This window comes from Lutra lutra, chromosome 17 (assembly GCF_902655055.1).
Source record: "Lutra lutra chromosome 17, mLutLut1.2, whole genome shotgun sequence".
NCBI lineage: Eukaryota > Metazoa > Chordata > Mammalia > Carnivora > Mustelidae > Lutra > Lutra lutra.
The window spans coordinates 42,846,107-42,867,096 of record NC_062294.1 but is presented as its reverse complement, the minus strand read 5'-3'; the positions used below and the strand labels follow the sequence as shown (position 1 = coordinate 42,867,096).

Sequence of the window (20,990 nt, the reverse complement as noted above, 5' to 3'; positions counted from 1 at the left end):
TAAGTTCCCGGATGTGTTTTTTTTGGGGCAACTCCCCAGTTAGCCAGCATCCCACTGATGGCCCATCCCCCCCACCCTGGGCACATGTGTCTCTAGGTGCTCAGGTCAGCTCTGTGGATCTTCCGTCCAGCCCTGAGTCTATGAGACGTTGCCATCATTACTTCAGCATTAAAGGAAATCTTGATGTCTGGTGAGCAGGGCTTCCTGTCTCGTTCCTCTTAGACCAGAGTCAGCTTGTCAAGTTCCAAGGGGAAAAAAACAAACAAACAGTGGGAACCTGATTGTCATGCTGTAACCAACAGTTGGTATCTTTGCAATATGGAGAGTTTTCCCGAATGCCCACATGGGGTCACTCCAAGAATGTAGGGAGGTTTTAATGTCACTGTCTGGGTGTTGAGGAATTTTTCTTAATTGTGGCAAGATACTCATAGCAGTTATCACATTTCTAGGTGTGAGGTTCAGTGGCGTCAAGGAAACACAGCGTTGTTTCAGGTGTAGGCATCACCACCATGCGTCAAGTACTTTCGAGAAAGAATTTTTCTTTGTAAAGTTCTTTCCTGTCTTTTTTCCCAGTTTTACTGAGACGTAACTGACAGTGATGTGTACTGTGTAATTTAAGCTCTACAGCTTGGAGGACTGACCTATATATTGTGAAATGATCCCCACACTAGGTTTGGCTAACGTCCTTCTTCTCAGAGAGACGGTAAAAAGAAAAGAGGGGCGCCTGGGTGGCTCAGTTGGGTAAGCGACTGACTCTTGATTTCGGCTCAGGTCATGATCTCAGGGCTGTGAGATCAGGCTCCACACTGGGCTCTGCACTGGGTGTGGAGCCTGCTTGAGGTTCTCTCTCTCCTCCTCTCCCTCTGCCCCTCCCCAGTTTGCATGCATGTGTGCACGTGCTCTCTCTCTAAAAAATAAAATAAAAATAAAATATAAATCCATGACTTAATATATAATTATAAAGGAAGAACCCACAGACCCACCACCCAGGCCAAAAAAAAAAAGCATGTTTCCAGAACCCCCAGAAGCCATAAATGCCTTCCCAATCAAACCCCTTCTTCCTACAAAGAAAAGTACACCCTGACCTCTCTGAAAATCCCTTCCTTGGCTTCTCTTTAGCTTTACCACCTATGCACATATTCCCCAAAACCCTAGTTTCGTTTTGACTATTTCTGAACTTCATACAAATAGAATCACATACTCTGAGTTCTTTTGTATTTGGCTTTTTTCATTTGACATTATCTTTGTAAGTCATTCTCCCTATTGTGTACAGCTGAAATTTGTTCATTTTTAATATCCTATACTGTTGATATGGTACTGATAAAATAAATTGTGGAAAATACCACTACTTACTTTATCAATTATGTTGATGGCTATTTGAGGGCTTCCCAGTTTGGGCTATTAAATATAGTGCTGCTGTGAACATTCGTTTATGTGTCTCCTTGCAGTCCTCTCTGTTGGACATAAAGCATCCATCCATCCATCCATCCATCCATCTACCCACCCATCTCTCCATCCATCCATCCATCCATCCATCCATCCATCCATCCATCTCTCCATCCATCCATCCATCCATCCATCCATCCATCCATCCATTCATCTATCCATCCATCCATCTACCTCCCCATCCATCCATCTCTCCATCCATCCATCCACCTCCCCATCCATCCATCTCTCCATCCATCCATCCATCCATCCATCCATCCATCCATGGGTGTCTCAGAGCTTCCTGAGTCTACCGGTCCATCCCTGTGCAAAACCCACACTACCTTAATTATATATACCTAATTATTCTAATTATATGTATAGTTTTACAATTAGTCTTGATATCTGGGTTGGAAAGTCCTCCTACCTTGCTCCTCTTCAAGAGTCTCCTGCCTTTGTGTTCGATGCTTTCCTAACTATACATGATCCTCACTCATCAGTTCGTATTTAGGAGTGGGGCCCAGCGTGAGGCTTAGCCTGTGGTTTGACACTGAAGGGGGAGCGGAAGACTGAAATAAAACGTTTTGCTGAAACATATGAAGAATTCTATTTAGGAGAACAGGTTGCAGATGTGCCTACAGAACCTCCAGATGGACAGGCCCAGTGGACAACTGGACAAACAGATGTCAGGGCTGGCCTGAGCGTCCCAGGCATGTTGGTGGAGGTCACCCACCCCAAGACATCTAGCTGTCAAGATGTCCCCACCTCACCTGGTACCTCCGTTTCCAGAACCCACCCTTCTCCCCCTGCACAGGATTATGGTCTTCAAGAAACATCAAGGTCAGCTTAAGATTCTTTCTTAGGGGCTGAGCTGCGCGGGGAATTGGGCTCACAGTCACCGTTGTTTTTACCTTTCCCGATCTCTGCCTTTGCAGGCAGATTTCCGAGTACAGTTCATGGTTGGTGTCCGGGCTGTGGAGAGAAAGAAACTCATTAGAACCTAATGTCCTTCGAAATGAGAGGGGCTGGTGTGTGGAAATGAAATCTCACACGGAGCAAGTCCACCTAAGAACACCCCATGTGAGGCCCCCTCCATGTTTCTCTATGCCAAAAGCTCTATGGTTGAAAACCACCTGCCTCTTGTCCATTATTTCTGCCTTCCCCTCATTCAGGGGAGTGGCAGGGTCATGAAACCGCCCACTGGAGTCTCCTTCCAGCTGGGATGGGATGGTGGGTTGAGGAGTCCAGATTTGGGGTCCTTTCTATAGTATTTTTCCATTTCCACGAAGATGTGGTGTACAGTTAGAATCTGGGCTGACTGTTCCGTGTTCTACTCCTACGTAAGTGCTAAGAGAGTGTGGGATTATGTATTTCTGACAAATAATAAGCAATAGTGTGATATTTGCATTCCCCAGATATTTCAAGCTTTCCTGACGGTATCTGTCTGTTTCCAGTGAACTGTGACTTCGGATTTCTTCTCGGAGCATGCCCACGTGAGGCTAGGAAATCTTGACTCCGCACCAAACCTCTCCCACACTCTCTGTGTGCGTAAGGTTTCTTCCCCAACGGTCTGATTTTAGCAGATTCCTTCCCACACTCTCCACCCTGGAAAGTCCCAAATTCTCTGATGTCCTCCCCTTCAGTTCCTTGCCTGCATCCTAAGAGTTCTCCCTGTGGGCTGTACCACGTTCAGTTTCTACAAAACAGATGTGCGCCAGGTGGAAACCAGCTGCCGTGAGGCAAGTTGGACAGTTCCCTAGCGACCGCCCTCGCCCTTGACCTCCCAGTCAGTGTTGTGGGAGCCTCCGTTTCTCGTGAACTTCTGCTTTGTCTGTTCAGCATCTTGGATGGAAGTGTCATTGCTGCTCCTCTCACAGCAAAGACACCCAGCCCAAGACAATGACCTGCCCCTAAACTTGGGCTCTCTGGAGAGGAAGCCTGGCATACTTTGAGTTGCCCGTGGATAGACCCCTTGACAAAAACAGGGCAGGAGGGAAGAAGAGGAATTTTTTTGCATGTTGTCAACCAGAAACTCCCAAGGGTTTCTTCCTTCTCCCTAGCACCTAGCTTTCTGTTTTGCATTCTCATTTTACATATTTTATTCCCACCCTAAAAACCAAAAGGAGGGGCCCAAGAAAAAGTGGCCTGCACGGCTTCTCGAAACCTGAAAAACCACATTTTTTTGACCACTTGAGTTCATTTCTGCAAGGAGTTGCCGGAACCAAGTACAACATTTTCTGTAGGACTCATAACTGCTTTGGGAGTGACCTGCAGCCTCCCCGTGGAATGTCCTTCTGTTTCCCCAGGACTGGGAACTCTCCAAGGAAACTTCCAGATTGGAGGCTTCCTTTCAGCAGCGATGATAGGGAGTCTTCTGAAAAACGGCAGCGATGTTCTAGGCTGTCCCCACCCCCCAACCACCCACCCCCTGACACACATTGTCAGCCTCCTTTCTGGAAAATGGAGGTCAAGCCATGGACAGAGACACAACCCCTGTTGTCCATGAGTTTACAGCCTTCCCCTGTGAAGTACAGCAAACAGAATCGCCCCCCTCAAGGGGTTCAGAGAGATTCTGATAAGATAAGATAAGTGAGGGGCGCCTGGGTGGCTCAGTCATTAAGCATCTGCCTCCCGCTTGGGTCATGATCCCAGAGTCCTGGGATTGAGCCCCGCATTGAACTCCCTGCTCGTTGGGAAGCCTGCTTCTCCCTCTCCTTGTCCCCCTGCTTGTGTTCCCTTTCGCGCTGTGTCTCTCTGTGTCAAATAAATAAGATCTTTGGGAAAAAAAAAGATAATATAACTGAAACGCTTAGCCTGGGCTCGAGCACACAGTGAATGCCCAATCGATGTTTTAGTTTTTATTACGTGTTCCGGGGCGGGGCGTGTTGGGGATGGTGTTTGAATGGACATCTGTGGGTCGTGATTTTAGCAGCCACACTCCCAAGATGCTGGAAAGCAGGTGCTGGGGGAATAGGTCGAGGAGCAATGGAAGAATTCTAGAAGGCTGGTCATGTCCCCGCGGTGGCTGGGTTTAACTCAGAGTGTTTTTCCACATCACTTATTAGGCAAATTCTTTTTTTTTTTTTATTTTATTTATTTATTTGACAGAGAGAGAGATCACAAGTAGGCAGAGAGGCAGGCGGTGGGGAAGCAGGATCCCCACTGAGCGGAAAGCCCAAAGCAGGCCTCAATCCCAGGACCCTGAGATCATGCCCTGAGCCGAAGGCAGAGGCTAAACCCGCTGAGCCACCCACGTGCCCCTATGAGGCAAATTCTTAAAATGAGAAAGAAGCGCACCCTTGGAGAGGCCAAAGGAGCAACTGGAAGGATTTCATTTTGCTCCGCAGTCAGGCCTGTGAGGCAGAGGGGCCTCCAAACATGCCAGCTTTGGTAGGGTTGTTTTGTTGCGTTGTGTTTTTTTTTTTTTTTTTCTGTTTTATGTACTGGGATTATGATCTTTTTTGGTTTTATTTAAAAATATTTTGGGCGCTTGGGTGGCTCAGTGGGTTAAAGCCTCTGCCTTCAGCTCCGGTCATGGTCCCAGGGCCCTGGGGTTGAGCCCCGCATCGGGCTCTCTGCTCAACGGGGAGCCTGCTTCCCTTCTTCTCTCTCTGCCTGCCTCTGCCTACTTGTGATCTCTCTCTGTCAAATAAATAAAGAAAATCTTCAAAAAAATACTTTAAGGGCGCCTGGCTGGCTCAGTGGGTTAAGCCGCTGCCTTCGGCTCAGGTCATGATCTCGGGATCCTGGGATCGAGTCCCACATCGGGCTCTCTGCTCAGCATGGAGCCTGCTTCCCTCTCTCTCTCTCTCTCTCTCTGCCTGCCTCTCCGTCTACTTGTGATCTCTCTCTGTCAAATAAATAAATAAAATCTTTAAAAAAATATTTTAAAAATTAATTCATTTTTTAAAACTAATGTAATAGGAAACAACCATCCTTGCCCCTCCAAGCCTGAGGAAAGGAGGGACAGGCGGCGGAAAGCTGGCCGCACCAGCAGACGCTCAGGCCACTAGAGGAACAGACAGCTCTGGGTGGGACACAGCTCTCAGAGGGAACCCACTGCCACCGATGAGGTTCGCACGTCCATGCGACAAGCCCACTGGGGCCACTCTCAGCTCTTTTGTTCGCTGAGCAAAACACTACCTACTCTGGGGCACCAGAATTCTGTCTGCCTTTGGCTCAGGTCATGATCATGGGGTCCCGTGATCGAGCCTCACATCAGGCTCCGTGCTTAGTGGGGAGCCTGCTTCTCCTTTTGCCTGCAGCTCTCCCTGCTTCTGCTTGTGCTGTCTCTCGCTCTCTCTCTGTCAAATAAAATTTTTAAATCGTGGGAAAAAACCCCAACTACCTATTCTCAGAAACAGGAGAAAAAGTTGGTCTGGCTTAGGAAACTCTGTACTCCAAACACTTGTAAACATTTCATTTGGAATGTTGTGCACATTTCAAACAAATCTAAATGGATAGCAATACAACTAAATTCTAAATGACACCTGGATTCGTTTCCTGAAGGTGCCATAAAAATCACAAACTTGGGAGCTTATGATCACAGAGATTCATGATCTCAGACGCCCAAAGTCAGGGGCTTTGCTTCCTCCAGAGGCTCTAGGACAGAATCCCTCCCTGCCTCTCCCAGCTTGGGGGGGGGGGTCCCAGTGTTCCTTGGCTGATAGTTTTGTAACTCCCCATCTCCACCTCAGTCTTCAAATGGCCTTCCCCTCCCCACTGTGTGTCTCCCATAAGGACATTTTGTCACCAGATTTGGGGCCTGCCCATAAAATCCAAGATGATCTCATCTTGAAATCCTTAATTACATCTGCAGAGACCCTTTTCCCAAACAATGTTACACTCACAGATTCTGAGGGTTCGGCTGTGGACATATCTTTTGTGGGGGAGGGGCACCATTGAACCTAGCTTGTCACTCCAGAGAAAAGATGGTCAATATCCACCAAAAGAAATGTGCAAGAAAATACTGGCTTTATTCACAGTAGCCCCAGACTGAAACAACCCAAAGGTTCATCCACAATAGGTAGGGTCTCTGGGTGGCTCAGTTGGTTAAGCATCTGCCTTCAGCTCAGGTCATGATCCCGGGGACCTGGGATCCAGTCCTGCATTAGGCTCCTGCTTAGCAGGGAGATTGCTTCTCCCTCTCCCTCTACCCCTCCCTTCTGCTCCTGCTCTTTCTCTCTTTCAAATAAATAATTAAAATATTTTTTTAAAAAAGAACTTATTTTTAAAAAAAAGTTTAATTACTGGCACCACTCCCTGAACCCCCCCATCAGACCACACACACACAAGCACAGACCAAACTGTTTTAACAGCGAGTTCTGCCAAACATAATATGAAAAAGTAATTCCAATTTTATACAAAGTTGTTTCCAGAAAGAAAAGCAAAGAAAGGGGTGCCTGGGTGGCTCAGCTGTTAAGCATCTGCCTTGGGCTCAGGCCATGATCCCAGGGTCCTGGGATCGAGGCCCACATAGAGCCCCACATCTGGCTCCCTGCTTGGTAGGAAGCCCGCTTCTCCCTCTCTCTCTCTCCCTGCTTGTGTTCCCTCTCTTGCTGTTTCTCTCTCTGTCAAATAAATAAAATCTTAAAAAAGAAAAGAAAAGTGAAGAGAGCTCTCCCAGGTCATTTTATAAAGCCAGCATTACCTTGATACTAAAATACACAATCTCATTATGAGAAAGGAAAATTATACTCATAAGCATAGATGCAAAAAAATCCCCCAAAATATTAGCAGACTGAATCCTGCAGTTGGGTTTATGCTATGAATGCAAGGACAGTTTAACAAAGAAAACTGATAAATGTAATTCAATATATTAACAGATCAAAAGATGGGAAAAAAACCATTCCAAAAAATTCAACATTAATTCATGATTAAAAACTTGTAGCAATATGGAAATGGGGATGGAAAAGTACTTCATATACACTGTAAGTGTTAAACCAAAAAAGGAAACTCCTAGAAAGCAGAATGTAAGATATAATGGATAGTAAGGGAAAAAACAAGAAAATTAGAGGATAGGGTGCCTGGGTGGCTCAGTGGGTTAAGCCGCTGGCTTGGCTTGGGTTATGATCTCGGGGTCCTGGGATTGAGCCCCACATAGGGCTCTCTGCTCAGCGGGAAGCCTGCTTTCCACTCTCTCTCTGCCTACTTGTGATCTCTGCCTGTCAAATAAATAAATAAAATCTTTTTAAAAAGAAGAAGAAAATTAGAAGATAAATCCAGATACTCCAAAAAGAGAGACAACAGAAAACACAGTAGTGAAGAAATTATTAAAGAAATGTTACGGGGCGCCTGGGTGGCTCAGTGGGTTAAGGCCTCTGCCTTCGGCTCAGGTCATGATCTCAGGGTCCTGGGATCAAGCCCCACATCGGGCTCTCTGCTCAGCGGGGAGCCTGCTTCCCCCTCTCCCTCTGCCTGCCTCTCTGCCTCCCTGTGATCTCTGTCTGTCAAATAAATAAATAAAATCTTAAAAAAAAAAAGAAATGTTACAAGAAAAATCCCACAACTGAAAATTGGAAGGGACCTACAAAGTGTGGAGCACAATAATAAAATTATACCTATACTCCAATTATACGCCACAATTAAAAAATACAATAACGATACTTCAGAACATCAGTTCTAAAAACTTCCAGAAAGAAAAAGAAATTACAGTTGAAGCATTATGGATAGAAGGACACCAAACTGTCAATCAATAGGAAATGGGATTAGACATTTTCAGACATAGGATGTCTCAAAAAATTGCACTCTTTCTCAAGAAGCTTCTAGAAGATATGTCCACCAAAACACAAGGGAGTAAACCAGGAGGGAGATAAAAGGGGAGTCAACCTAGCGAGATGGTGAAGGGAAGTCCCAGTGAGAGAATTCTGCAGCCTGTGAAAGAGCCTCCAGTTAAGTGACTCAAAAAAGCAGGTTCAGTGATTCCAAAGGGGGAAAAAATGACAAATGTTAACTTCAGTTGTAAAGAAAAACAAAAATCTTGCATGGGGACAAAATGGAAATCACTGCACTACATAGCTCAGCTCTAACATTTTCCTAATCATAATCATAGAATCACTGAGTGTTGATTTCATAAAAATCATGAAATAATGACAACCTTGGGAGGTTGGATGGGAGGGAAGGATATTGGTGTGTGGGAAAGGATGTGTGTACTATGTATTATATGTGTGTAAGACCTAATTATCATCGTCCAGTAAAAAGTCAATGGGTAATATATACAGTTAAAAAATCAAGACTGTGTACAAACTTTCTATTTGTAAACATGAAGATTAAGACAGAAGTGTCCACTAAAAGAGAGTGGTTGATTCTGGAGAGTAGAATCAAGGATGAGAAGGCATGAGGTGGAGAAGACAACTGCATGCTGAATTATTTTACCTTTTCTACTATGTGTGTGTATAACTTTGATCAACATAAAAATTTTTATATTTTTGTCCTTTTTAAAAGATTTTATTTATTTATTTATTTGACAGAGAGAGAGATCACAAGTAGGCAGAGAGAAGCGGGGGGGGGGGGGAGCAGACTCCTTTCTGAGCAGAGAGCCCGATGCGGGGCTCGATCCCAGAACCCTGAGATCACGACCGGAGCCGAAGGCAGAAGCTTAACCCACTGAGCCTTCCAGGCGCCCCGATCAACATAAAAATTTTAAAGATCTGCATTTGTTCAGCCCAATAATTTTAATTCTAAGCATCCATGTGATGGAACTATTAATAATGTACAAAAATATTTTTATGCATTTCTAGACTTCTCTAGTTGTAATACTCTGTCTTTTCATCCATGCACTTATGGAAGCCCTCCCTGTGATCTGTGAATGGAGAAACAAAGCTTTTCTTTCCTTTCACTGGGATGCGGGAGATAGTGGGAGGGAAGCCATGGGAGAAGGGACAGTGTAGCTGGTGTGTGTGTGTGCAGTGGGGGGAAAAGGTCCTGGGGTGGAGCCTCAGAGAAGAAATATGGGATGGAGGCAGAGCACATCGTTCCACATCCCTCCTCATACGTCTGGTGAGGGGGAGGTCTTTGGAGACCCAGGAAGGAGAAGGATTTCTACCCAAGATGAGTAAGGCACTTGACAGAAGAAAGAGCTGGAAGTTCCTACTGAAGAACTCAATGTCTGGAGGTTTTCTGAACTCTCCAAAGAACTTCAGAGCATTGAGGGCCTGGGTGGCCCGGCAGGTTGAGCATCATCAGACTCTTGGATTCAGCTCAAGTCATGATCTCAGGGTCATTAGATCAAGCCCCAGGTGGGGCTCCATGCTCAAGAAGGAGTCTGCTTGCGATTCTCTCTCTCCCTCTCCCTTCCCCTCTGATCATCCTGGGCCTCTCTCTCTCTTGCTCTCTCTCTCAAATAAAGAAAGAAAATCTTTAAAAAGAACTCTACAGTATTTCACGTGAGCAGAAAATACATCCAGACTTTAACTTCCTTTTTCTGCACCACAGAAAAGGAACAGGAAAAGGGAGGACACAGAGGAGAGGAACAGAAAAAGGGAGGACACAGAGCATTGGCTGTTATTTGAGAAGACGAAGCCAGCTCTCTTCTGTGGTGCTGACAGTGTGTCTACACGTGCCATCTCTCAGGGCTCTGTGCCCACCACAGCACTTGAGTGCCTTGGGCTGGATTGCTTTTCTCTCTCTGCTTACACCCCTACTCCCCCCTCCCCCATTTAACTTGGCAAATCCCTCCACTTGATTCGTGATTCATTCGTTCCATAAATATTTTGTTAAAGTGCTGGCGATATGACAAGAAATCAGTGTCCTTGCTTTCAAGAATGCTATAATGACATCGTTATCATTTTGCTAGCATATACTGAGAATTTAGCGCATCCTTGGTGAAACTTGTGTTGAACATGAGAAATCATAGAAGTCAGTGGACATTTAATAGGAGATTAACTGATAATTCTAGAATAAAAAAACAAACCCTCAATTTGGGGAAGGTGAACTGAGGAGGAAGGACAAGGCTAAAGTCCCCAGAAATGCTCTGGAACAGTGAGTGAGGAAAGAAGTCGGCTATTGCCACATCCTGGAAATAGCACTTAGCAAATGAGGACATTTCGTAAAGTGATTTCTTGTCCTAAATTTGCCTGACTCATCCTGCGAACTCCAGCTTATCCATTCACCCCCCTGTCACTCCACTTCCCACATCCATTGTTAACCTAGTCTCAGCCTATGCGGTGGGTCTAGGTACAGTGCGAATGAAGTCCTGTACATTAAAGGGCACTGGATTACAAAGCGCCGTATCAATGGGGAAGGAGAAAGGTTTTTAAAAGTCCCTGCTAGGGGTGATGGGGTGGCTCAGTCGGTTGGGCAACTGATCCTTTATTTCAGCTCTGGTCATGATCTCAGGATCCTGAGACCGAGCCCCACCTCCAGCTCTGTGCTGGATGTGGAACCTGCTTAAGATTCTCTTTCTCCCCTCCTCTACCCCTCCCCCGCAAAAAAAAATTTTTTTTTAAAGTTCTTCCTAAAAAAAAAAAAAGTTCTTCCTAAGGGGGCTGAGCTCCTCTGTCCTCCAGGTACCTTCTTTCTTGAACTCTCCCTCCCTGGTTCCACCATTACCAGGGAGGAGGGTGGGGGGACTTCTACCCCCAGTGGGGGTGCCTGGGTGCTAGTTCCAGTGTCACTAGCCTTGTGCATGGTGCTTCCTTGGCAGACACTCTGCAGGGGAGAATCAACATGTCTCCTGCTTTCAAGGTGACAGCCAGGAGGCAGCGTCATGACCAGGGATCACAGACCAAGAGGTACCACCACCAAGCAAGAGGCAGGGGAACTAGATTTTCTGCCTGAGGAGTGGCTGTTTGAATCCCATCTTAGAAGCACTTTGAATATGCGAGAACACTTCCTCAGTGTTTCACATTGGCCCTGACGCCACCACAACCCCGGGGGTCCCAGAGGTCTGGTGCATCCCAGGAAAGCCCTGAAGATGGGGCTTTGCGTCCTTCTCCAATGTCTACACCCAGGCCGTGTGCTCGCTTCCAGCACAGCTCTGTTCGCACGCCAGGCCCTCTACAGTCGGGAATGAGCTAGACTTGCAGAGAATCTTGTCCTCAGGTGCTTGTGAAAATACTCAGGGGAGCCTTTAACACTCTGGCCTCTGGGTCGTTAAAATCAGACTTTCTGGGAGGTCGGGAGCTCTTGCATTGGGAGTGTTTACCCCCTCCACCCCCCTTCCCACCCCCAGTGATTCTAAGGTGCCTGGAGTGAGAACCACCGAAAGGCAGCGCCCATCAAACTTTCATGCGCACACGAATTGCCTGAGGGTTTTGCAAAACGCAGATTTTTGATTCAGCGGCTCTGGATTGGGGGCCTGAGATTCCCCTTTCCTAACAAGCTCCCAAGAGACATGCTGATGCTGGTACTCAGACCAGGGTGGCCTAGGGCAGCGGGAACTCAGGAGGCAGGGCTCGTGGTTCTTGCGCCCTCTGCTGGTCAAAACCTCCCTAGCAGCACCCTGCCGCTGAGAACCAATGTCTGAAGTCTCCCGCTATAGATTCCATTTCCAGAGTTATTTCCAGATCCTTCCCCAGAGCCCGACGTCTTCATTTCAGCGTGGCAATAACCTGCGTGCAAACCTGCCTGGACTCCTGACCTACAAAACTGTGAGGTAATAAATGGGTGTTATTTAAGCTGTTAAATTTGTGGTAATTTGTGATGCAGCAATAGAAAAGTAATACAGGGAGTTTTATAGGCTTTACGATAATAGCCCGAGGGAGACTCTCAAGCCCACAGGCATTGCACTGTGGACCTGCACAATATCTTTGATGGATCTCTTCCCAGCCTCCCACTCAATGGAGAAGCGGGAGAAAGGATTTGTATTTTTTAATTTAATTTTATTTATTTGAGAGAGAGAAGGGGAGGGGCAGAGGGAGAGGGAGTGGGAGAAACCAAGCGGACTCTGCACTCAGCATGGAGCCCAACGGGGGCCTGATATGGGGTGTTCCATCCCATGATCTTAGGATGAGACCTGAGCCAAAACCAAGAGTGGAAGATTCAGCTGACGGCACGCCCCAGGTGCCCGCTTGTATTTCTTATTTATCAGCATGACAACTGCTTTCTTATTTCTCATGACGACACACTTCTGTTCACATCATGAGGTCTGTTGTCACTGACACTCATGAAGGCTCGGGGACAGAGTGGGGCCCACTTTGCTCTCCGTGGCAACCTTCCAATGACAAAGCCCATCCTACCTGCCCTTCTTACAGTCTGACCTTCTTACGATGGAGAGACTCCTCCGCCAAGATGTGGCATCTACGTTCCCTCCCCCTGAGTTCAGCAGGCAAGACTATGGTGGGGATGGCCCTCGGAGTCTTTTGAGGCTAAGTCACAAAAGACAACACACCCTGCCTCAGTTTCTCCCAGGACGCTCATCCCCGGAGCCCAGACACCACGCTATGAGAAAGCTCTCCAGCAGCCACATAGAAGGGCCGCCTGTAGGTGTCCTGGTCACCGCGCCCCCTGTGGGAGGCAGCGTCAGTTGCAGACATGTGAGCCAGAGCCTGGAGAAGTTCCTAGCTCCCTGTCCTCAGGCTGCCCCACCCCCACCCCTGCCGCTGATGTTGAGTGCAGCAGACATGACCCGCCCCCGAACACCCCGCCCCCCCGCCCGGAGCCCTGTCCACACCGCAGATCTATAAGCAATACAGATGTTGTTCTAAGTCACTAAACTTTGGCTTATTGTTATGGGGCCATCAGTAACTGGTACCCTTTCAGACTTTCCCCTGCGGACAATACTCTGAATGTGACCAGGCGGCGTGAGGTGGTGGTGAGTTTCAATTAATTACAGGCAAGTTACCTATTTTTCATTATTTACTATTTTTCCAGGGCCGTCTCATTAAGTTCAATGCTTAGAAACTCTCAGGAACATGGCCTTAATGTATTTTAGAAAGACTGACATTTTTATAACATTTCTCCTTTGCCCTTTAATTCATGAAACATTTGTCTCCTTCAATAGTTCTCAAGAATAGGGATTTTCCCACAGATTCTTCCTCCCCTGTGGAAGGCCAACTTCTAAGAGGCCCTGCCATGCCCTCCCCCAGCACCTGTCCTTGGACTTGCTGTAATTTCCATCCCTGGTGGACCTAACCTTGGGACTGGCTTCTCCTGAATAGAACATGGCAAAGGTGATGGGCTGTCCCTCCCACGATCAGATTTCAGATATTGCGACTTCTGTCTTGCTAGCTGACTCTCTCAAGTGCTTCTTGGCTTACATGCTTTGATGACACAGCTGCCATGTTGGAGAGAAGGACCCAAAGGCAGCCTCCAGCCAACAGCCAGTGAAGAACTGAACCTCTCAGTCCCATAGCCCACGAGAAAGGAGTGAGCTAGAAAGTGGCTCCTTCATGGCTGAGCCAGGAGAGGCAACATCAGCCCTGCCTGACACTTCCATTGCAGCCGCAGGAGAGACCCGGAGCACGGCACCCAGCTAAGCTGTGCAGGGACTCCTGACCTCGGAAACTGGGGGTAATACAGGTGTGTTATTTTTAAGCCACTAAGTCTCCGGGTAATTTGTTACGCAGCAGTAGCTAACTAACACACCACATCTCCGCTCGTGGCCTGCATGTCATCACTTGATCAGAATCCCCAGTCACTCTCAGCCTAAACACGTACCCACACTGACCACACCTGGCAGAGTTCTTGCCAAGCACGAGGACCTGCATCTAAGTGAAGGGAATACTCAGTTCCACTCCGGCCATGTGGCTTCTTTCCTGTGTGTCTCTATCTGTGTTGGCCGAACCCGTCTAAGAGGACTGACTCTCTTCACCACCCCTGTAAGTCTTCTCCCCTGGAGCCTGGGCTGGATTCTGGTAAAGCCTCAGACTCACACTTCCTCCCTGAATATTGCAAATTCATGCTCTCCCCCACGGGGCCAGGCAGAGCTCAGACCTTGCAGAACGAGTGGCTTCCTGAGGATGTCCTGGCTCTTCCGTTGGCAGGAAGAATCATTTCCTCCGAGCCAAGGACTCTCTTTCCTTTGAGCTCTGGCTTTCCTTCTCTGACAGAGCTGGACCGGGACCCTCAGATCAGAAGCTACTTGGTGCTCCTTGGCATTGGCATCTGAGAAGTCTTGCCAATCAGAGAAGTTGATTGATTGGATCAACGAGAGGACAGCAGCAGCAGGAGCAGGGGCGGAGTTTTGGCCTGAGTTTGGTGGGAGAAGAACATTTTAAGGCAGCTGGGGCCACTGGAGTATCTCTGCCCCCCCCCACGCCCACATACACCCACTTACATATCATGTGAGAAGAGAAATTGTTTTCCCCTCAAAGGTTGCCTTCACACCCCTGACCTTTCCTCTTGTCTTCACACATTAGGTTTTAAATTTGCATTCTGTAAACTGGGACTACACACCACAAACCCAGAAAAACAGCCCTGTTTTGGTTCTCTAACGCTAGATTTTCCCCCTGGGACTTCTGGGATCACATCTTCTGCGGTTTTCCAAGTCAGACAAGGAAGATGTTTTCTAGATCCTAGAGCCATGGAATCCTTTAGTGACCTCCCCACATTATGAGAAAGGACGCAGCAAGGCTGGTTAGGGAACCACTCCAGAGAAGGCAGACAGCGTGATCAGGGTCAAGGGGCCTCTCGCCCCGGGGAGAGTCTGCAGACAGTCTCCTTCTTGGAGAAATGTCCATGCACCTATGCTCTATGTGAGTGAGTTTTCCTGTGAGAAAGAAGAGAAATGGGAGGCACACCCTTGTGTGAGTGCCTTCTTTTGAGTGTGGGCCTGACTTCCTGTCTTGCTTCTAACCAATGGAATATGGCAAATGTGAAGGGATGTCACGTCCATGATGAGGTTACAAAAGACCGTGACTTCTGTCTTACTAGAAGCCTCTTTCAATTCCTTCTATCTTACTAGTAGCCTCTTTCAGTTCCTCGCACACTTTGATGATGTGAGCCGCCATATTGGATTATATTGTATAGGGGCCAGTAAAGCAGCATGGGCAACAGAAAATAATGGTTTGGGGAGAGGATGTACTGGCAGAACTGTGTGTTAATTTGTGCATCCATTCCACAAATATTCACTTGAGTATCTATGAGGCATCAGGCATGGTCTTAGAAAGTGGCACTCCAAAGGAGGAGAGGACATAGAGAGCCATTCTCTCAAATCAGGATCCAACACGAACAATGCAGAGGACTAAACATAAGGCATGGGAATCCATGAAATACATAAGTTATCAAGGCAAAGTATTTTTAAACATCAATGTCAGCTTTGGAGTGGTCTTTCTTTGTATGATGTCAGAAACGTAAAGCCATAAATAAAACACAAAAAAGCTAGAAATAATTTCTCTTCATATAACAAAGGGTTAATTTGCCACCTATGCAAAAAACTCCTGAATATCAATAAGAAAAAATAACAATCTAGTTTAAAAATCGGTTAAAATGATATTCCTAGAAAAGGTAAATCTAAGTTCCTAGAAAAGGTCAATCTAAGGTCTCTAAGACTTAAAAAAACCCACTCAAGCTCATTCACTGTGAGAGAAATGCCCATGGTCTTCTACATAGGAGCACTGTTTTCCACAACACCTTCTAGGTCAGAGAGGCCAGGACACCACAGCCTCACCACCTGCACACCCAATGCCAGGTCACAATTTTGCTTCTGACTCCTTCCGCTATCACTTTTAGCCTCACGACCTGTTTATTTACTGTGTCATCGTGTATTTATTCATTCGGAAGACTTTTTTTTATGGCTGCAGTGTGTCTTGGCATTGAGTAAGATCAGGGGTTGTGTCAATAAGTAAGATATGTTCCTTGTGCCGAGTGAACTAATGAAATATTTCTTCCTGTAGATAGATTTCGCTGAGCAACCATCATGACTAAACCTTTTATATCTAAGTACAGGTTTTTGCAAATGCTGTAAATTACCTCCCACCCTTCCCCTATGTTGTAGCTAGCAATCTGAAGGACAGAGAAATTGGGTGACCAGGCCATTTCACAGTTTTTATGGATTCAAATCAGCCATAGGAGACTCAAAACTACTTATTCTTCACTGTTTGCCGCACTGGATTAAACCTTGACTCACTCTGGACGGAAGCCATCCCACACAGGGAACCCAAACCAGGGCAGCCAAGGGGAATTATTCCCTAGTGCTTTGATTTTACCCACTTTCCACCCAGTCTGCTGTCCGTACCTGCTCTGGGGTATGCACAACTTCCTCGGGGTCTGCTCCGGGTTCACACCATTCAAGGACTCTGCTGCTCCTGTCAATAAATTCAAGCATTTTTTATTTGATGGATCCTTCAGCATCAACATTTTAATTTGGGAATCACCTAAGAAATGATAACTAATGGCATTTCTCTAGTGCTTTAGAATTTACAAAGTGGTTTCACATACAGGTTCCTAGGCAACCCACATCTGAGACGAGGAGCCTAAAGCCTAGAGGGAAAATTTGTAGCTTGCGGGAAAGTTAAACCCGGAATTAGAATCCAAATCTTTAGACTTTCCTGTGACAAAACTTCCATGTTTCCACAGAAGAGGTTCTATAAGAGAGAGAAGGTTTGGGAATGATGTCAGGGGATAGGTAAGGTGTGTGACAAGAAGCATGAGGAATTCTGTAGAAAAGGGGGAATCTTGTAAGTTAGTAGACATTTTGTAGGAGAATGAATGAAAAACTAAATACGGAGAGAGGAAATAGGGAGACGTGTCTGTAGAATGATGGGAGGGAGCAATGAGATTGTAAAAGAGAGAATGAGGACACAGTTCTCAGATACTCATCTACACTGACCAGGAGTGGAAGCCAGGAGCTCTCTCTTGCTGTGTCCAGAACAGAGAGTAATGTTTAGAAGCAGGTAAGCCAGACCTCGGATGAATGCTGCCTTATCAACCACGTGCCATCAGGACACTCTTTTTAAAAAATATTTTATTTATTTATTTATTTATTTGAGAGTGAGAAAGAGAGCATGTGAGTCAGGGGAGGGGGCAGAGGGAGAGAGAGAGAATCCTCAAGCAGACTCCTTGCTGAGTGTGAAGCCCGAGGAGGGGCTCGATCCCAGGACCCTGAGATCATGAAGTCAAGAGTCTGACACTTAAGCAGCTGAACCCCCCAGCACCCTAAGGTCCGGTTCTCAGAGGCAATCCCTTATCCCAGTCTCTTCAGAGAAGTTCTGCTTCCCTTGCTGTATTCAGACAGATAGACAGAGATGGTATGATGAGTGGTTCCAGGGAACAGAAACTGAAGGATAGGAATCTGGACCAGGTATTCTGATTTGATTATATTTAACCGTGTTCACACCCATTTCTGATGGTAGAGGAGATGGCATTTGTCCATGGTGGGCAGTGGCACACCAGTGACTAAAGTTATTGCCTGCTGAAATGTAATGCCTGACGTGAAGCGCTAATTGCCAAGGCCTCCATTTCAATAGACATCCACTCCAGATAAACATATTGCCAGCTGTAGGACACAGCTACTAGTAAAATAACCAGATAAGGAACTAGGCACCCCCACACCCATGAAGTTCTCCTTTCAGAAGACACTGGGTGATGGCGAAAACTGGCACTTCTTGGGGCACCTGGGTGGCTCAGCCTGTTGTGTGTCTGACTCTTGGTTTTGGCTCACGTCATGATCTCAGTGTCGTGAGATCAAGGCCCGTGTTGGGCACCCTGCTCAGCACAGAGTCTGCTTTAAGATTCTCTCCCGCTGCCCCTCCCCCTGTGTATGCGCTCCCTCTCTCTCTCTCTCAAATAAATAAATACATCTTAAAAAAAAAAAACAACTGATGCTCCTTGCGTGACCCTGCATCAGTCTCCTGTGCCTTGATTTCCCACTCTAATGCTTCAAATTAGCCAATATAGAGTGACCTCGTGAAACCTAATAAAGACCCTAGTAAGATCCTAATAAAGGCAGAGCCCCAGGTCTGTATTTTCTCTCTCTCTCTGTCTGTGACCTCACTCTGCGGCCCCGACATGCCAAGACTTGTGAGTAATTAGTCTTGTTTTCCAAAATTCCCCGACGGTTTTCCACTAAGTGCATCCTGCAATCAAAGGAAGAGCAACAAGATCCAGTTCAGCCACAATACGGGCCCTGCTGGGGGAAATGTCTGGGGCTCCCTACAAATAATATGGGCCTGGCGAGGGCCTCAGGTGTTCCTAGCTGAGAACATCACCTTCGGACAGGTTGGGACCAACACGACACCTGTAATCAAGATACCTGTGCTGAAGCGTCTCTGGGGTAAGGCTATAGATGACCAACCACATCGTTGCGGCCACAGATCATTTTAGCAAAAATCTAAAAAGGAGTATAATGAGGTCTGTTGGTTGCTTCAAAGTACACAAAGAAGATGAGCTCAGGGCTTAAAATTCTCAGCTCAAGGTCAGGGTAAGGGATAGACAGCTTTTATGGCCGTCCTAAAAGAAACCCTTATTTCCCTCCACCACCAAGTTGAGATTTCTGAAACCTGAACCCAAAGTCTAATCCTATAGATGGCTGGATTATAATACAGATTGTGTATTTTGAAAGGAACAGCATCAGAAACACTCCAAGTTAAAACGGATAGCTTGATTATTAGTAACTTGGTGGCTTTATATCCATTTTCTTCTGAAAGTTCACAGCAGCTGAGCCAGGAATCAAACCCGTGCCTGGGCAGACTTGCAGATGTGAAAATCACTGTCCTTCATCTCCTGAGATGGCATAAAACAAATTTCCTTAAAGACATCCAAAAATATACTAGTAACTCAAAAACATAAATAACAAACATTATTCTTGGAACTATAATTTGCAAAGACAGGCTGAAAAAGAGGGAGGACACCTAAAAAGAGATATAAACCCCTGAAGAAATCTTAGAAGTAACCTGAGAGGCACTGTTTCCACACCACAGACAATAAGGGATCAGACCCAAGCACCTTGACAACCAAGTCTCATGAAAAATGCTAGGGAATTCTTTTTGGATGACTTGAAAGGGGATTTCTAAATTCAATGGAAAGAATTGAAAAGGAAATAGTAATACTTTGAAAACAATCAGTAATAAAGAGGCACTAGGAGACATCAACAGACATTTCTCCAAAGAAGACAAACAGATTCCCAATAGACACATGAAACGATGTTCAACGTCACATCGTCAGGGAAATGCAAATCAACAGTACAAGGAGAGATCACCTCACACCCGTCAGAATGGCTGAAATCAGCAACACAAGAAACAACAGGTGTTGGCAAGGATGTGGAGAAAAAGGAGCCGTCTTACACTGTTGGCGGGAATGCAAACTGGTACAGTCACTCTGGGGAAAAAAGTATGGAGGGTCCTCAAAAAGTTAAAAGTAGAATTAACCATATGATCCAGGAATCCCACTACCGCGTATTTAGCCATAGGACACAAGAACACTAATTTGAAAGGATACAACCACTCCTTTGTTTACAGTAGCGTTATTTACAAGAGCCAAGTTATGGAAGCAGCCCAAGTGTCCATCAACAGATCATAGATAAAGAAGGTGTGGTACCCACACACACACACACACACACAGACACACACACACACACTGGAATAGTATTCAGCCATAAAAAGAATGAAACTTTGGGGCACCTGGGTGACTCAGTCGGTTAAGCTTCCAACTCATGGTTTAAGCTCAAGGGTCCTGGTACCGAGCTCAGGGTTAGGCCCATGTTCAGTGTGGCGTCTGCTTGAGATTCTCTCTCTCTCTCTTTCTCTGCCCCTCCCGCTCATGCTCTGTCTCTCTCTCTCTAAAATAAATAAATAAAATCTTAAAAAAAAGAATGAAATCTTACCATTTGCAATTATATGGAAGGAACTGGAGTGTATTATGCTTAGTGAAATAAGGTAGGCAGAGAAAGACAAATACCATATGATTTCACTCATACGTGGAATTTAAGAAACAAAACAAGTGAACAAGGAAAATAAAGAGACAAACCAAGAAACAGACTCTTTATCAGAGAGAACAAACGGATGGTTCCTGGAGGGAAGATGGGTGGGCAGCATATGCCATTACAGATTTCCAGAACCCAATGAATATGAGACTTAGCCCAACACAAAATCATCCCAGGGAAGAGAATTCATCCCAGATAGCAGAACTTGGGATTCTCACAAGGGCCTGCACTTTAGTTAAGACTAGGAAAATTAATATCTGCATAGACACAGATAGTAGATTGCTTTTGAGCTGTGAAAACTGAATAAAAAGAAATGTCACTTAATGTGGAATTGGGAGGCCAGAAGGGGGAACTCTCATACTATATCACTCCTCACAGCCAACAGGAAGAGACCTACTTTGCATTTTCCAACAGGAGGAAGCCTCCTTTACTACCCCAGGATGGGGAAGGAAGATTTCCTCCTTGCCCAGCAACAGCCCAGCCAATGAGAGACTGTCACAACTCAACTAATGAAAAGTGAATAGACCTTGGACTCCCCGTTGACTCCCATGGACTTTTGTTTACAACAGCCTCTCCCAACTCCCCCCTTTTCTCCATAAAAGAACATTCTTCTCCTTTGTTCTTTGGACTTGCCTATGGTTTTGCTGTAGTTTGCCAGTCTGGAGTTGTAATTCTCTGCAATTCCTGAATAAACCCATTTTGTTAGTAAAATCACTGACAGTTTTATTTTTAAGGTTAACCCAAGCCAGAGCTTCTGGTGGAGTAT

The 20,990-nt window shown here is 46.1% G+C and overlaps 1 long non-coding RNA gene across 1 annotated transcript in view; it reads right to left on the bottom strand.

The window, feature by feature from the left end:
- Positions 1-2,272: 2,272 nt before the first annotated feature.
- The window catches only part of LOC125088473 (uncharacterized), a 56,170-nt gene continuing 37,452 nt past the window's right edge, over positions 2,273-20,990 (bottom strand). The window contains exons 4-5 of the long non-coding RNA XR_007123709.1: positions 16,541-16,610; positions 2,273-2,397 (exon numbers count right to left, since the gene is read on the bottom strand). This is a non-coding gene — a long non-coding RNA (uncharacterized LOC125088473). The remainder of the gene's footprint in view (positions 2,398-16,540; positions 16,611-20,990) is intronic.